Here is a 17,106-nt window from a genome sequence, read left to right as displayed (position 1 = left end):
GTAAAGCATATAGCGTGTCATGTTAATGCGTATCACCTTAGTGTCGTAACATAATTTGGCAGGGGTTTGAATCCTGCAAATGCTGAGTGTGAGTGTGTGCGATTCCCTTTGACAGGAGTGATGTTTTTGGAGACTGTGAAAACAGAATAAAAGAGGTGAATTCCTCTTTGCCAAGTGTGATGATGTCAGTATCCCACAAATACAGCTTTGGAAATGAATACTCCCAGTAAAGCATATTGCGCGTTGTGTTAATGCTTATCACCCTAGTGTCATGACATAATTAGGTAGTGGTTTGAATCCTGTGAATGTGGGAGTATGAGATTTTCTTTGAGAGGAGTGGCTTTTTTGGAGACTGTGAAAACAGATTAGAAGAGGTGAATTCCTGTTTGCCAAGTGTGATGATGTCAGTATCCCACAAATACAGCGTTGGAAATAACCCCCCCCCCAAGTAAAGCATATAGCGCATCATGTTAATGCATATCCCTAGTGTCATAACATAGTTAGGTAGGGGTTTGAATCCTGTGAATGTGTGTGTATGAGATTCCCTTTGAAAGGAGTGGCTTTTCTGGAGACTATGAAAACACATTAGAAGAGGTGAGTTCCTCTTTGCCAAATCTGATGATGTCAGTATCCCACAAATACAGCAGTGGAGATTAAAACACCTAGTAAAGCACGTAGTGCTTCATGTTAATGCGTATCTTTCAAGTGTCGTGAGATAGTTAGGTAGGGGTTTAAATCCTGCAACTCCTGAATGTGTGTGTGTAAAATTCCCATTGAAAACAGTGGCCTTTTTGGAGACTGTGAAAACACATTAGAAGAGGTGAATTCCTGTTTGCCAAGTGTGATGATGTCAGTATCCCACAAATACAGCTTTGGAAACGAATACTCCCAATAAAGCATATAGCGTGTTGTGTTAGTGTGTATCTCCCTAGTGTTATAACATAGTTAGGTAAGAATTTGAATCTTGTGAATGTCTGTGTAAGATTCCTTTTGAGAGGAGTTGCCTTTTTGGAGACTGTGAAAACAGATTAGAAGAAGTGAATTCCTGTTTGCCAAGTGTGATGATGTCAGTATCCCGCAAACACAGCGTTGGAAATGAATGCGCCCAATAAAGCATATAGCGTGTCATGTTAGTGCATATTTCCCTAATGTCATAACATAGTTAGATAGGGGTTTGAATCCTGCAATTGTTAAGTGTGTGTGTGTCTAATCCAATGAGAGGATTGGCCTTTTTTGAGACTGTGAAAACACATTGAAAGAGGTGAATTCCCCTTTGGCCGGTTTGATGATGTCAGTATCCCACAAATACAGCAGTGGAAATGAAAACTCCTAGTAAAGCCTATGGTGCATTGTGGGAATGCATATCTGTCTAGTATCATAACATATGTAGGTAGGGGTTTGAATCCTACAATTGCTGAGTGTGTGTGACTGTTGAGCAATGTGTTGTGGGTTTTGCTTTTACTACTGTATGACATATCAGTAAAACAACAGTATGTGCATTGCACACTTCAAGTATCTATGTGGCAAATACACATATGTACATGTGACCTAAATTGGTAACTGTGTGGCCAAGACATATATGTACATGTGACCTCATTCACTTCATAGGTGTGAAGCCTGCTGGCAATACGACTACATCTGTTACCATTGACAGTTGTTGCTGCTGCTGCTTCTTGGACCATAACTCACATATGTATGTATATGACAAGTCCAGCCACTCTAGTGAGCTGTGCCCTAGGTCATCTGTGTCACACATACACATAACAGTTGCTATAGAATAGTGTGAGTGTGGGTGTATGCCTGTGGCATATTATAGACATGTTCAAACACAACACAGTCTGTCAATAATGGCCATTCATTGTAGGTATACAACAACTCTGTGGATATGCATACAAACCCCTTATTGCTTATGTGATACACTGACGGACATCAGCATACCTTTGGGAATGTGGATATCAAAGGACAGATGAAATCACATGTGGCTGTTTGTACACATCGGTACCCCTGCTACATGTTGTGTGCAACTACCAATGTGGTGCTATCAGGATACTATGTGTAGTAAATGTGGATGACTATGCTATTGTTGGCTCATAGCTTTACAACATGGGTTTGTCAACAGGTATCCGTCTGTATGATACCCTTGTGGAGGATAAGTGTCTAATCCGTAATGGCAGTACGTATGTGCACATAGATGGGGTGGAAAGCTGTGTACTGTTGATTGGTGGACCACCGACAGACCCTGTCAAACATGCCTGTGCCACTACACATGTATCATCATGGTCACTATTTGTGGCAGTGACCTCAGGTTCCCTGCTGCACACATCCAACAATACCTCAGCACCTGTGAGAGGGAGACAGGTAGCACACTTTACCATCTGTACAGGATGTTCACACACATGAACACATGCACACATGAACACATGCACACATGCACACATGAACACATGCACACATGAACACATGCACACATGAACACATGAACACATGCACACATGAACACATGAACACATGAACACATGCACACATGAACACATGCACACTAATACACTACTCATTCAAGTTCACACACACACACACACACACACACACACACACACACACACACACACACACACACACACACACACCAACAGCAATATGGAACATAGTCGTTAGTGGTTGATGGTGAAGTACAGTATCATAAGTCAAAGAGTCCTATCACACGTGTCATCATGCAGGATGTCTGTTGCTCAACAGCATGCAGTGTGAGTGTAGAGAGTCCTTGTTGATAACAGTATACATGTCGTTGATGCATGTGTGTTGTTCAATGATTGGCCTCACCCTGGTACACAATGTGTACATGGACACAACATTGGACTGCAAGTCAGAAACACTTTCCAATGTCCTGTGTACCATCACTCATAGGTATACAAACCATGGCCGGATGCCTGACAACTGTCAGGTGTATAACAATGAATGCTATGTGTAGTACTTGTAGGCACTGTAACTGGATGTAGTGTAGTACCATGAGCCATCATCAGGCAGCATCATGTGGTCACTCAAGGCCACTGATACATGTCACACTGGCAACTATCTTGCTGTACCTGACCTGCACCACTTAGGCTACATTTAACAGTTTACAGACAGTTGTTACATGGGCATGTCAGGTGTTCAATAGGGAGCAATGCCTAGCATGACTGTGTTGTGTGTTGACCCATGTCACACCACCCCATGATAGGCCTCTATGCCCAGGTATAGTATGTGTGCTGTGTTGATGACATATGGAATACTGGAGTATGACCTTACAGCAGGTTTCTACATATGCCATGTGTATTGACTCTGCCTATACAATGTCCACTACAGTATATCCCACTTGTTTGTGATGCTCTGTGTGTTGCATGTGTATGAGTCAGCTACTCATGTCACTGGGACGTGCATAGTCACACAGAGAGCATGCAGAGCATGCACTATGTGTAGGTGTTTAACATGTGTATATGGCCTACAACTTTCCTATGACGTGCACATGTTATATGCTATATTAACTGTAGCCCACTCACCAGCATGGGTCTGCTGTCTTGCTATCACACCAGAGGGACCTGCAAGGATATGAGACAGTATGTCAGTGTCAACAACTATGGCATTGCTGCTGTGAGTCTGCAATTATACAGTAGTACATGAGGTGACAGTCACAGGCATACAGATAATGTCCTGAATTATCCGTATTGCATGACACCAGGCTCCACATATTCTGCATACACAGTACACATTTGATTAATGCATATTATAACACTTGGGATAACATTGGTCTACAAATATGCCATGTTACCTGCATGCCCGTTATCGCTGTGCTGGGTGACTCCGGCCTCCATGATGATGTTGTACTGGTTGTCCAGGAGCCACCATGCTGAGGAGCAGCTCTTCCACTCTGGTGAGGGGGGATGTGTAGCAGCACCATCACCTGTGGCAAGCTGTTGTTTGTGGACATCGGAGGCATGCTGCTGGACATGTCTGATTAAATCACTGCAGTGATGGTGTACCTGCTCATACATCCAGTTATGCATGCCTACATCATTCACCCAACAGACAACATCCTGCCACAGTGCAGTGCGACCATGCTGGTCCTGGCAGGTTCTTGAGAACAGAAGGTTATAATGTTGGATGAGTGCATCTGATATAACTTCTTCCTCCTCAGGGGGATAGGCTGCCTTCCTGTTGTGTGACATAACCCTGGAAGACAATTAAACATTAATTGTGAGCAAGTCATGTGGCACACTCAACATTCTAATTGACAGATATCAATGAAATGCCATATATAGCAACCTATTGGCTGTCAGTAGATACACACTTTTAATACCACATATGACTGCTAAGCCTACAACTGCCTGACAGTGCCTGGCACATACTATATACCAAACCATGTTCTGCACAGCCACAAAGTGAAACCAGTATGTAAGAATATACAACAGTACATGGCACACTGTATGTGACACAATGCAACACCTAGCCACAGTAGGTGTATATGAAGCTAATGCATACAGACATTTGTCATCCATTGAAATTAATGTACAGTATGGTTACAGTACTACCAGTACACCACACTTCTTGATAGCAAACCTCTCAGTAACATATGTGCACATTCATCACTATAGGTGACATACTGCTGTACAACACTATACATGTTGCTAGATATGCACTTATATCCTGTGAAACACATACCACCAAGGCCATGTTACAGTCATACCCACACACATCGGACATACCTACAAGACACAAAGGTATGGCAACCCAGATTACATTTACCTGTGTACCATACATTACTGTGTGTCATCACCTACATAACCTCATGCCTGAGGTATGTAATGTGTGAGGACTACAGGTAACAAACAAAAGTGTGTTACCAAGCCATGTGGATATAAACCATACTGTGCAGTTGAGGCATACAGCTTCAGCTAGTACTACAGTCCATACGTGACTTGTATTCACTAGTGTTAACAATCAATAAGCATACATGTACTGCTTTAGCCTACAATGGCACACTCCAGTCGACACCATGGGACTACGTCACACCATATGCCATACTGCTTTTCCTGCCTGGCAATAGCATACGGACCTTTTGATGGGATTAGAGTTACAAAACAACATACCATGGTATACACAGATTCCCACTAGGCTATTACACATATACACATCATTGACACATTCGCATACACATTCTCCATCACATGCAGTCAACCTCACATAACATGTGATGCAACAGGTACATGCGTGTGTGTATCGTGTCCTAGGTAGCTGATAGGCTGTTATCCATAGGGCCTGTGGAAGCCTAGACATATGATACCCTGCACTACAACACCCATGTAATGTAGGTTCATGTGTCCCTGTCATGCAGAGCCACAGGGGTGATTACCGGGTTGTGTTTCCCATCTCACATCCAGTCATCATGATTATTCATGGCAACTGCTAATGAGGACCTTCCTGTACTGAGTATGCCTACCTACACACTTGGTAGACCCTAAACACACAAGTATCTTTTAATTGTGGGGGGGATGCTTACATACAGAGAGCATTATGCATTAATGTGTGAATATTATCTTACTGGACTTGCAGGATTGGTGTGCACCTGTGAGTTTATCAGGGCAGGTCATCTGTCTGCATAGTTCCCAACTGTGAAACTACCCAGATGGTAGCCAGAGGTTACACTGTCATTCTTTGTCTGTGCAACTCACAGGTGTTTTCAGCACTGGTACAATGGCATTGTTACAGTCAGTTGCTACCAGTACATGGCTACATCCATTGGTATTTATGTGTTGTACTCCTACATAAGGGTATGCTTGGGGAGGTCCTAACAAAGCTATTTGCAGAGTGTGTAACAGCAGTATAGCCTTGGTTCCACAGTATGGTATGTGTCTGTGATGATAATGTGCCAGTCGAGCATGTTCTACTTTTTACATTACAAGGTTTAGATCAGTAGAATGTGTATCTTGTCTGGTGTTCCATCTGTTTACATGGAGCACATCTAACACCTGTGGGTTTGCCATAGCTTTGTATGTTAGGCAGGGATAGCCTCTGGGTAGTCGATATGCAACACAGTGTAGCTGTGGTTTTGTAAGACAGTCAGCATAGGGCATATGTTTGAGTCCAGTAATACTCTTTGTGAGGTATGTGTCTGGCGTCTACTGTTGCTGTGGATATCTTCTGAGGTACATACCAACAGAGACATTGTACTCTATGAGGGGTGTTATGACTAATGAGTGGAGTGGAAAACTGACCTATGTTTCCATGGATGACACACATTTACTGATGACATGTGGACTGTACTAGGTTTACATGACTAGTGTAGCACAGTGATCATCATTAGGGACACTACTATCCACCTGTGTCCCGTAGTCTCTTATCACACCTTCAGTGTTGAGTAGACTACCACCTATGTGGTAGTTCATGGGTACAGGGCTTTTAACAACAGGGATGGCAATACATGTACAACATTCAGCTGGAGCATACATATGAACATCCACTGGTGTACACATAGATATGCATATCGGCACATATATAGCCCACCTTTCATGGTGGGAATATCAATTATGCAAAGGTTGAGGGGGATACAGTTATGTAATGATATTGCACAGTCTTGTGCAGAATGAATGGAAGGTGTTCCCAGCCCATATATGTTTAGCAGGACTCCCAATCCGGAAGACTATATACCTAACAAATCATACCCACGGCGTTTGAACAACACATGTCATATGCCAGCACTGTATGCTGTCTTGTTTGACACACACTACAACCTACATATAAATATGCACATAACAACCTGCACCAACATATAAATGTCCGCCCTTCACAAACAGTTGCAGTGAGTCCCTTGCTCTATGCACATGTTCAGATGCTTATAAATCAGACACACATGTATCTCGCCATATGTGTGTGCCATACAGACACAAGGACCACACTGTTGTAAGTCCGTACACCTCATGGATGACCTGTTGGGCCTTGCTGCAACATGGACAGTTGTCATGTGTGCATACAGTAATAGTACAAGGGTATACATAGCTGCAAATTATACATTACTATACTAGCCTGCTACAGCAGTTGCCAATGCTAAGCTACACATTATGTGACTATCATGCATGTCTTACTCTGTGACATCCAAGTTTCTATAGGTGTTTGCACTACTCCCCCAAACTGCCATTAAACACATTACTGTACAGACCATAGATAACATGTTCAGATGTTTGACATGTACTGCTGAGCTATAAATGTCCCACTGCACACAGCTACACAACAATTTCTCCATGGCAATACTTATGCATGGCATCAGTGCATACATACCTACTGCTGCCACATATACATGTTTCAGAGGATCTACAGTACTAATCATAAACATCTACTACTTGCCGGTAACTACAAACTGTTACATACCTGTATGTCCCTTTCAGGTCCGTCTGTGTATGCTTTGATGTTTTTGTTTTTATTAAGTACAGAAATGTACTGTTGTTTGCTTTTATTTTTTTTTTTTTTCTTACGTGCTTGGAGCTGTTCACTGTCTGGAATGTGCAATGTAATGATTGCATGTGGGGATAGCAAGTACTATCTGCTTTTATAGGTATCTGCACATTTGCATGTGATGCCTCTGCACCAGTTGTTGCCCAGCATTTGGTTAATGCATACAGCCTGCTGAGTGGTAATTGCAGTACTCACTGTCATAGCAACCCAATGCTATAAATTGCTAAGGTATGTAGGCGTAGCCCTTTCAGATTTCCAGAGTGGGGCCAATGCTTGTTTGCTGTGGACACGGTTGTGTAAGTCAGAAGGTTGGTATACATCTTATAAATGAAGCTAGAGGTGTAGACAGTGATGTATATGTTGTACTCAGACCTGACTGTTGCCACTTCCAATACTGAGCTATCAGTGTAGAGTTTTACTTACCACTACAAATGCTTACACAACATTTATGTGACTATGTAGTTTCTTTTCGGCTCATATAATTAACTGCCATATGAATGTAGTTATTGAGACATATTCTCTTGACACATGAACTGTTTGTGAACTGTTATACTGGGAATATTAATGTACTGACTTCTGCAGGGTTTGTGTTTTTTAGTGTTGACATTAGCACAGGGTTCGCAGGACAACTGGACAGTTCCTGTACTGAGTATGCCTACCTACACACTTGGTAGACCCTAAATACATAAGTATCTTTTAATTGTGGGGGGGTGCTTACATACAGAGAGCATTATGCATTAATGTGTGAATATTATCTTACTGGACTTGCAGGATTGGTGTGCACCTGTGAGTTTATCAGGGCAGGTTGTCTGTCTGCATAGTTCCCAACTGTGAACCTACCCAGATAGTAGCCAGAGGTCGCACTGTCATTCTTTGTCTGTGCAACTCACAGGTGTTTTCAGCACTGGTACAATGGCATTGTTAAAGTCAGTTGCTACCAGTACATGGCTATATCCATTGGTATTTATGTATTGTACTCCAACATAAGGGTATGCTTGGGGAGGTCCTAACAAAGCTATTTGCAGAGTGTGTAACAGCAGTATAGCCTATATGCCTCTGTGTTTGTGCCTCTTCCAGGCCTATGGAACACTCAGATACATTTTTGCATGGAGTCAGGGATAGGTAATTGAAAGTGAGGTACACCTTACACATAATAGGGACAGTAGGTGTAGACTTCAGTGAAGCAGTGAATATGGATTAGTACTCCTTTCATGACGTACAAGTGGTGTCTACTGTTATTATTGTCAGTATTCGTTGTGTAATAGCCCACCTTTCTGACTGACATCAGTACTTTTCTGAAGGATTCTGAGGGACACAGCTAAAATATGTTTCACAATCAGGGACATCCCTGGAAAGTTGACAGAGTTAGCAGGTATGTCCTCTGCCCTACTCAGATATACCAGTGTTTGTCCTGCTATGATACTGTGTGGGGGTTGTAAAGTGCCTCTGTAACATTATTTTCTGTTTGACCGGCTGCTTCTCACATCACACTCATGTAATGCAATTCCACAACAATTGCCGGTAAAGATCAACAGAACAAGCTTTGTGTTATGGATTTCCTATTTTTCTTTTACATTCATTCATTGTAATGCATGACATATTTTTTTGCAGCACTAACTTATTGTATATCTGTTGTGGCTTAGTGGTACTTCATGCAGTCTAAAGAGTCCAAGGTCTGGGGTTCAAGACGGACATAGGTATTTTATTTTGCTGCTGAGCAGAACAAGGGCCCTGACACAGAGTGACTAAGGCACTTTTAATAAGTTGCAAGTGGGTTTGATGGGGTTGCGTGATGCTTAGCGATGCTTAGCTAAGCGCACACATGCACACACTCGCTTAAACCCACTTACTACTGTTTAAAAGTGCTTACTCCCGCTAACCCCCACACTAATTTCTTTGAAAGAAAAGAAAATGGGAAGATAGGAAAGTGGTGAAAAAGGGGTCACAAAGAGGGAAAGACAGTAGGTAAACAAGCTCGGGATGTGCAGGACGGGTGCAGGGAAGGTCCATAGCTGCCCATTTCTTTACCAGCAACAGCTGTGCATATGTAGCAAATTTGGAGTGAAATTTGAAACCTTCCACCCCTGATAGAGGGGTGAGGACAACAAAGTATGTTGTACTGCCAATTATAATTATTAGTTTACATGTCCAGCGGACATGTGTGCAAAATGGGCAGCTATGTATGGGGTGTAATTTTTTTGCAGGTACAGATTGCCCTTTTTTTTTTTTCAGGGGAGAGTGGAAAGTGAGGTAGAGGAAGTAGGTATATTTGGGGAGGTGGGTTGGGTAGGTAAACAGACAAGACAAACAAGATGCATACAGGGGTGGAGTATAACACATGGGGTGGGTGAACACAATTGACGGGGACGGATGTTTCAAAATTGCAAGCCCATGAGCCCACAGATGGTAACAGTGGAACTGAGATCCTCACCCATGGGCAGTAACCACTGAACCTTCACAGACCCGAAGGTCGCTGTGCTGGGGGCTGCATAGGAGGGGCAGGCTCACCCGCGGGTTGGGCCACTCTTGCCTCGAGTTGGCATAGGGGATCAGTGACTAAACTCTGGATCTCCCTATGCACCACAACCCAGACCCTTCAGAGGGTGACAGGAGGCCCTTCTCTGCCCACTCTTGCAGGGGGGGATGAGCCCCATCCCCTGCAGCACTTCCACCCGAAGGTGGCACAGGACCAACGGAGGAGGGTAGCCTGGGCTGGGCACCAGAACTGCTGGTGCCAGGTGCAACTGCCAGCTGAGGAGGGACAGGTGGGTCTGCTGGGACCGGCCTTCCCATATGTTCTGTGATTAGGTGTGTTTAATTACAGCATAGACAACAGCATTCCAAGCTAGTTGTAACAGCATGCAGTAATATTCCCATTAACCCAACACACCAGGGTTACAACAGTTGAACAGCAAGCATAAAACATGCATATATTGAATGACACTGGACATTACAACAGCATGTAGGGATGATTGGTGGCAACAGGCCACCAAGATTGTGGTGTTTTAACAGGGGATATGCATCAAAGTAAATGCAGATTTTATATAACAATAGGACATATGTCCCAACAAATGTTATGAGATTAGACATACCCATTGAGGTGTGGAATTGCATTGTTTATGCACATGGAGTAGGGTGTAAAAAGAAACCTCCATTAACATATTATTAGTACTTTAACTGTACACTACATTCCTATTAACTGCAGGTGTATATCCCTTACATGTATTATTACACTAGGCAACATGCATTTGATTGCGTTATGGGTTTGGCTAGTTCATTATATACCTGACCTATATCTGACATAGTAACTGTCCAAGATGCAGATGTTACTGCTACATACTTGTATTTTATTTATATTTATATGCATCTGCACATCTGGATGTGTTCATGTGACATTTTTACTTGATTTTCTACACAACCCTACTTTTCAGGTAGCACACTAACATTTCTGGGGAACACCTTGACAAGCTACTCGTGTGCCAGATTTACCTATGCATGTCAGCCATTTAACAGCTGTTGAGGACTGTTACATGTTTCACAGCTACTGGCACTTCCTTCATCCACTTTATATGAGACTGCACAACTGTGGGTTGTCAGCACTTAATACAACAGTAATATTTCTTTAATGCAAGGATACAACAACATTTCTGAGTAACTGACACATACAGACTGCAAGTATTATACCTTCCTTACTTACATTAAATCTATTTTCTACAGGCTCTCTCCTTTATTTGATATTACACTGCATACAGTAGACCTATTCAGGACATATTATACCTTTATTGATAGGTTACAGCATTGTTTTTCAGGCTCACTCACTTATTTTCTATGACAGTGCATGCAGAGATAGTATTCCAGACATATTTTTGATTTATTCATAGGTTACTACACTCTATTCATGGCTATCTGACTTATGATATGTAACAGTACATGCAGAGGATTTATTCAGGGAATAAATGTTTTATGCTTCACAGCTACTGCCACTTCCTTCATCCACTTCTTATGGGACTGCACAACTGTGGGTTGACAGCACCTAATACAACAGTACTATTTATTTATTGCAAGGGTACAACAACATTTCAAAGTAAGTGACACAGACACACTACAAGTTTTATACCTTTATTAATTACATTGAACACTCTTTTCTACAGGCTCTCTCCTTTATTTGATATTACAATGCATACGGAAGACATATTCAGGACATATTATACCTTTCTTGATAGGTTACAACACTCTTTTTCAGGCCTGCTTACTTATATGTTATGACAGTACATGCAGAGATAGTATTCCACACTTATTTTACCTTGATTGCTGGGTTAGTACACTCTATTTCTGGCTCACTGATGTTTGTTATATAACAGTACATGCAGAGGATTTATTCAGGACATTTTAAACACTTTTGTCATGCTCACTCACATACATCATGTAACAATACATGCAGAATATTTACTAACCTGCCTGGTGGCGCAGCCTTAGCAGCCTATCTGCATAGGCTTGATGATTCATAGCATGAACACCTGCAGCTGTAAAGTAAATGAATGGATATTGAGACATACCTATCCATTATTTAGACTATATTAGCATGTCTTACATACTGCATTCCATGGCTACCTACTTAGTAGTGGGGCATCATGCATATGATGGGCCTCCTGGATCCACTGGTTCAGAAGGTCCTGCTTCTGTCTCTTCAGGTCTGCATGGTGGTGACGGACTTGCTCACCAGTCCGAGGGACGCCTGTGGCACTGGTGAGTTCATGAGCCAACCGGTTCCAAGCCTCTGCCTTATACTCCATCCCTTGGAACTGGCCCTGCAGGAGTCGAGTCTCATGCCGATGGACTAGAGTCAAACCATGTATCTTGACTCCTTGATGACCCAGCGTTGCACCCTAAAGCGTGTACCCTCTCCAGCACCAGACATTCTAACTGCAGATGGGAGCTACAATCAGTTATGGCGAGTATTCCCACCTATGCAGCTTAAATATGCCGCATTTCCCACACTTTTCTATGATTGGCCATTTTTTAATATTCTCGGCTGACTGCAGACCTGCTTAGCAATGGTTAATCTAACATTTATTGCTATATATATGTTAACAGTGGATGTTTATTCTAAGCTGTTGTGGCTTAGTTGTTCAGTACTTTGATTATGGTGCACAGTGTCCTGGGTTCAAACCTTATCATTGCTTTTTATTTTACTACTGTCCAGACAGGTTAGGGGGCGTGGCTGGGTTTAAGCAACTTTGCTCTACGTTGCTCCACGTTGCCTGACAGTGCGCTGGTTGGCGCAGCGCGCACCTCCGTGCAAACCGATTACACTGGGTAAAGTGCAATTTAGCTATGGGCAACTAAATTGTGCCGGGTAAAGCACAATTTAGCTATGGGCATCTACATTGCGCTGGGTAAAGCGCTGCTTAACTGCAGGCAATTATATGTCAGGTTCCTTTATAACTTTACATTTTGTTCACTGATACATAGGCCATTTCAATGCTTTTTAGTAAAAGTTTTATCATATCTGTCAGGACTTATTTCATATACTCACTTTGAACATAAAACAGGAAGGGGAGTGTTGGGACTCAAACCGTGAATGCCTCCTCTTTGTGTGAACGCTCTACCACTACACTATTACTATTTGGCATAATTTGCATACACATTCCTTATTATGCTCTTCCATGTCGAGATTGCTAACTGCAGCTAAGCAATGGGCACACCCGCACACACACAAGCAAATACGGGCAGCTATATCGGGAATTAGAAAAAAAAATAATGTTTTACTTTTTATAACAGTGCGTTTACAATGTCAGGGAGTGTGGTGTTGGGTACATGGACATTTGAGCGGACTCACTCTTGTGTGTTGACATTTTGCATTTCACACACGTGCAGGGGCGTGGACCTTTACACTGCTCGGCAGTCGGACATGCCTCCTGCTTGCCTGCACGGTCCGTGTTAGACTTGGGGTAGAGTCAGCGTGCCCTCATGAATATTCATGGCAAGCTGACATCATACCGTTACACTGCAGCCTCCGGGTAAGACTTATTTAGTCTTACACAGAGGATTTGTGTATCCGGGGGCATGTCTTTTCTTGCTACAATATAGAAATCTAAATGCAATCCTACATTGACAATCAGTCCAGTATTGCTGCTCTTGCATCACTGGGAATGATTCATATTATTTTTATAATATATTCCATCCCAAACTAACATGTTAGGAGCCGCCATTTTTGACACTTTTGATTTTAATCCAAATTTCTTCTCCCAACAATATGCGCACAATAAAGTTTGCTTTGGTTTTCCTTTTCATTTAGTGTTCAGTTGTTAATGCCTTATAATTGCAGGGTGTTGAATATCAGCGTTGTATGTTGCTCTTTAAACTATTTCAGTAAAATTTGTAAATGACACTCCTTGTATATTCTTAGGCACAATTTTATTGGTAGCATTTAGTAACTACTTTACATATTTTCCAAAGGGAAGACACCTACCTATGACGTAGGTTAGATGAGAAATACCAGCTGCACAAATGTAAGAAATTAATGATCTGTCCCTTATAAAAACATGAAGATGATCTTAAAACTGTGTAGAAACTTGCAGTTAACAATCTGTCATTTCCACTTCTACTTACAAAAGTCACAGATACTATTCAAATAAAACCTATATTTAACAATGTGATTTGTAAGTGTTTCATATACAACAGTTAGAACATTTAAAGTTAATCCAGAAGTAATAAATGCATTATTGTGATGTTATTTTTAGAATGCCAGCAATGGGACAGGAACATCTATTTTTCTCATTTGACAGTTTAATTATTTTCTGTGTGTTGAGAAAGTCAAACATCATTTCTAAAACTTTCTGCAATCTAGTTTATTAAAGGAATTGTTTAAGAATATTGAGTTAATATGATGTAATTTTGTAATTTTTTCAGATAAATCTATTCAATATATTTCTTGTTAAATTAAAGTAGTATGGTGCATTTAAAATGTCACAGAATGTGTTGATTTAAAGGACACTTGAAATGGGTGTTCATCTTTTGTTATGGGTGAATATTAAGGCAGTATGGAACTCTTGATGGTACTCATAGTCCAGGGCTGTGCAAGTACATAGTGAGCATCCGTGGAATATGGTGCACCGTAGATATGCAAATAAGTTCAGTTTAACACAGTTGCATTGAATACAGAAACACAAAGCAATTTCTATAATCATGCCCTTTTTTGCTAAATGTGTAAGTTGTGTAAAGGTAGTCTTTTCATACGTGCAAACTATTTTGCAATATCATAAATTGTATGTGCCTTGGCTTATCATATGCAAGTGCAACTGAGCACAGTCACACTTAAAGCATTATAGCCAAGCTGTATACTATGCAGGAGCCTAAAACTTTTTTTTTTGTTTTTTTTAAGTAAAGGGGTTAGAACAGTTTCATAGTATCCATTTGCGGCTACCCTGATGGTTTCATTAATGAATAGAAAGGTGATGATAGGAAAGATTGAAAAATGTCTGGCAAACAAAGAGGGGATCATGCAACAGAGATATCAAGAGTGTTTGAGCTGGAGGAGGTGGAGAGAATGGACACTGTGTTTTTGTTTGGGACAGACCCCTCCCCCATTTATCAAAAGCTTTTTTCTTGTAAGAGGGTAGTGTGGGAAATAGGGAAGATGGTGTAGGAGAAATAATAAGGGAAGAAGGGTTGAGGAAGTCTTAACTCTGCGCGCAGTCCACAGAGCCTCAAACACATCCACTGCCAGGTGGTCTTGCAGTGGAGGTTCCAGATGTTGAGGGGGTTGGGGCCTGTGTTTGTGTGGTGGTCAGCACCTACTGGGTGAGCTTGTCTTCTACATGCTGAAGATAGGCTGTGACTGGTGTAATTCTCTTGTCCACTACCTGTTCCAGTACTTCCTCTTCCAATCTCTAAAGTAGCTATTCAGGGAGGCTTGCCAGGCTGCCATGTGCCTGAGTGTCTGCAGGACTGGCTCCTCCAATCTGACCCTGCGAGGATGACCCCAGATGGACGGAGGGTGTTGTCTTCCTAGCCTGGGAGGAACGTGCCTGGTCTGCTCCTGCAGGATTTAAACTTATATAATAGAAAAATTAAATGGGAGAGAAGCAAAATAACAAAGTAAAAAGAAATGCATAAGCAAAATAGTAAATAAAAGAGAAAAAAGGGTGGGGAGAGAAAAAATCAGGAAAAAAAGCATAATAAATCCACACAGTACTGTGGTAATGCAAGGTATTGAATCATTAAACCATTGAGAAAAAATATCTTTCTTGAAGTACTGCTGTGTATGTGAAGTGTTTATGTGTATGCTTGGGGGTAGTGATTGGGGAAGTACTTATGTAACTTGGGCAAATGTATAATAATAATGCTTATGCTTATTTGTAATGAATTGAAATGGTTTTGTGTTTCAAATCCATACTTTTCAAACACATTTTACAGTACACACTCCTCAAACATGAAAGGAATCACTAATTACTGCAGTTAATCATGCTAATAAATGGGGTCTATATCATATGAGCGAATAGGAAAAAACGCGAACGCTCATAACCTCGAAACCTTGGACCTTGAAGTGCTTTTTCTGAGATAACGGTACAGTGAAGAATGGAATATTTGCCCTTTTCTCACTGTAGTGCAATCTTGGAGTTGGAATATATATTTAGCAGGGGGGGTGCAGCCCCCTCCACAATAGCAAGTTTGAGGTCCGGTACTTTCGAGATTGTGAACATTCACAGTTTTTTCCTATTCGCTCATATGATATAGACCCTCAAAAATGACAGCATAACACATTTCCTTGATCTGTTCCTGTCTTCCGTGGAATTTCAACTGCAAAGGTATAACAACAGTTGTTTGCATGATTAGCACTGAAATTAGTTTTAAGAACATTGCTGCACTACTGTGTATTCTGTCTTTAATTATATATAATTATTTCTGCTATGTCAGTTTAGTAATAAATATCTTATGAACACCTACATACATACATACACACAAATATATCAAGCATGGGCATTAATGCCCTTCTAGCTTGCCAATATACCCAAACACTTGTTCCCATAATAAGTATCCAGGCTATTCTTAAAAATATCTAAACTAGTACTTGCTTTAATGTAATTTTTTAGTCTGTTTCATGCACCAGCTACTCTGTCAGAGAACCAATTAGTGCAATTTTCATTCCTATAGAATCTTCTACATAGGTTGTCTGATGATTCTCTAGTACTTTTTGTTAACATTCTCAAAGGTAGTTGTCACTAAATGCCCCATATACCTGAATAAGATCTCTTAGATATCTATAAGTGACACTGTACATGTTCAGATATTTTAGTCTTTCATAACAACTTAACTTTTTACATCCATGGATACCCTTGGTATATTTTTGTTGTACTCTTTCCACTTTACTCATGTTTGTTTTCTTATAGGGTTTCCATATTATTATTCCATATTCAAGTTTGAGTCTAATGTAAGTAACAAACAATTACTTAATTATTTTTGATTTCCTAGACTTTATAAATGTTTTTATATAACCTATAGTTCTATAACTACTATTAACCAATTGGTTGATATGATTAGAAAAACTCATAGATGAATCTACCCATATACCCGGGTCCTTAAATGAGTCTACAGTTTCAAACACTGTGTGCTGTATTAAAT

General features: G+C 41.1%; 1 protein-coding gene across 1 annotated transcript in view; it reads right to left on the bottom strand.

Annotated features, from left to right (window-relative positions):
* LOC122791478 overlaps positions 1–17,106 on the bottom strand; it is a 366,144-nt gene that overhangs the window by 211,771 nt on the left and 137,267 nt on the right. The gene's annotated exons all lie outside the window — the stretch shown is intronic.

The sequence above is a fragment of the Protopterus annectens genome, chromosome 17.part0 (assembly GCF_019279795.1).
Source record: "Protopterus annectens isolate FY-2018-M chromosome 17.part0, PAN1.0, whole genome shotgun sequence".
Lineage (NCBI taxonomy): Eukaryota > Metazoa > Chordata > Ceratodontiformes > Protopteridae > Protopterus > Protopterus annectens.
Note: the sequence above shows the minus strand (reverse complement) of the source record. Positions and strands in the feature narration are given on the sequence as shown.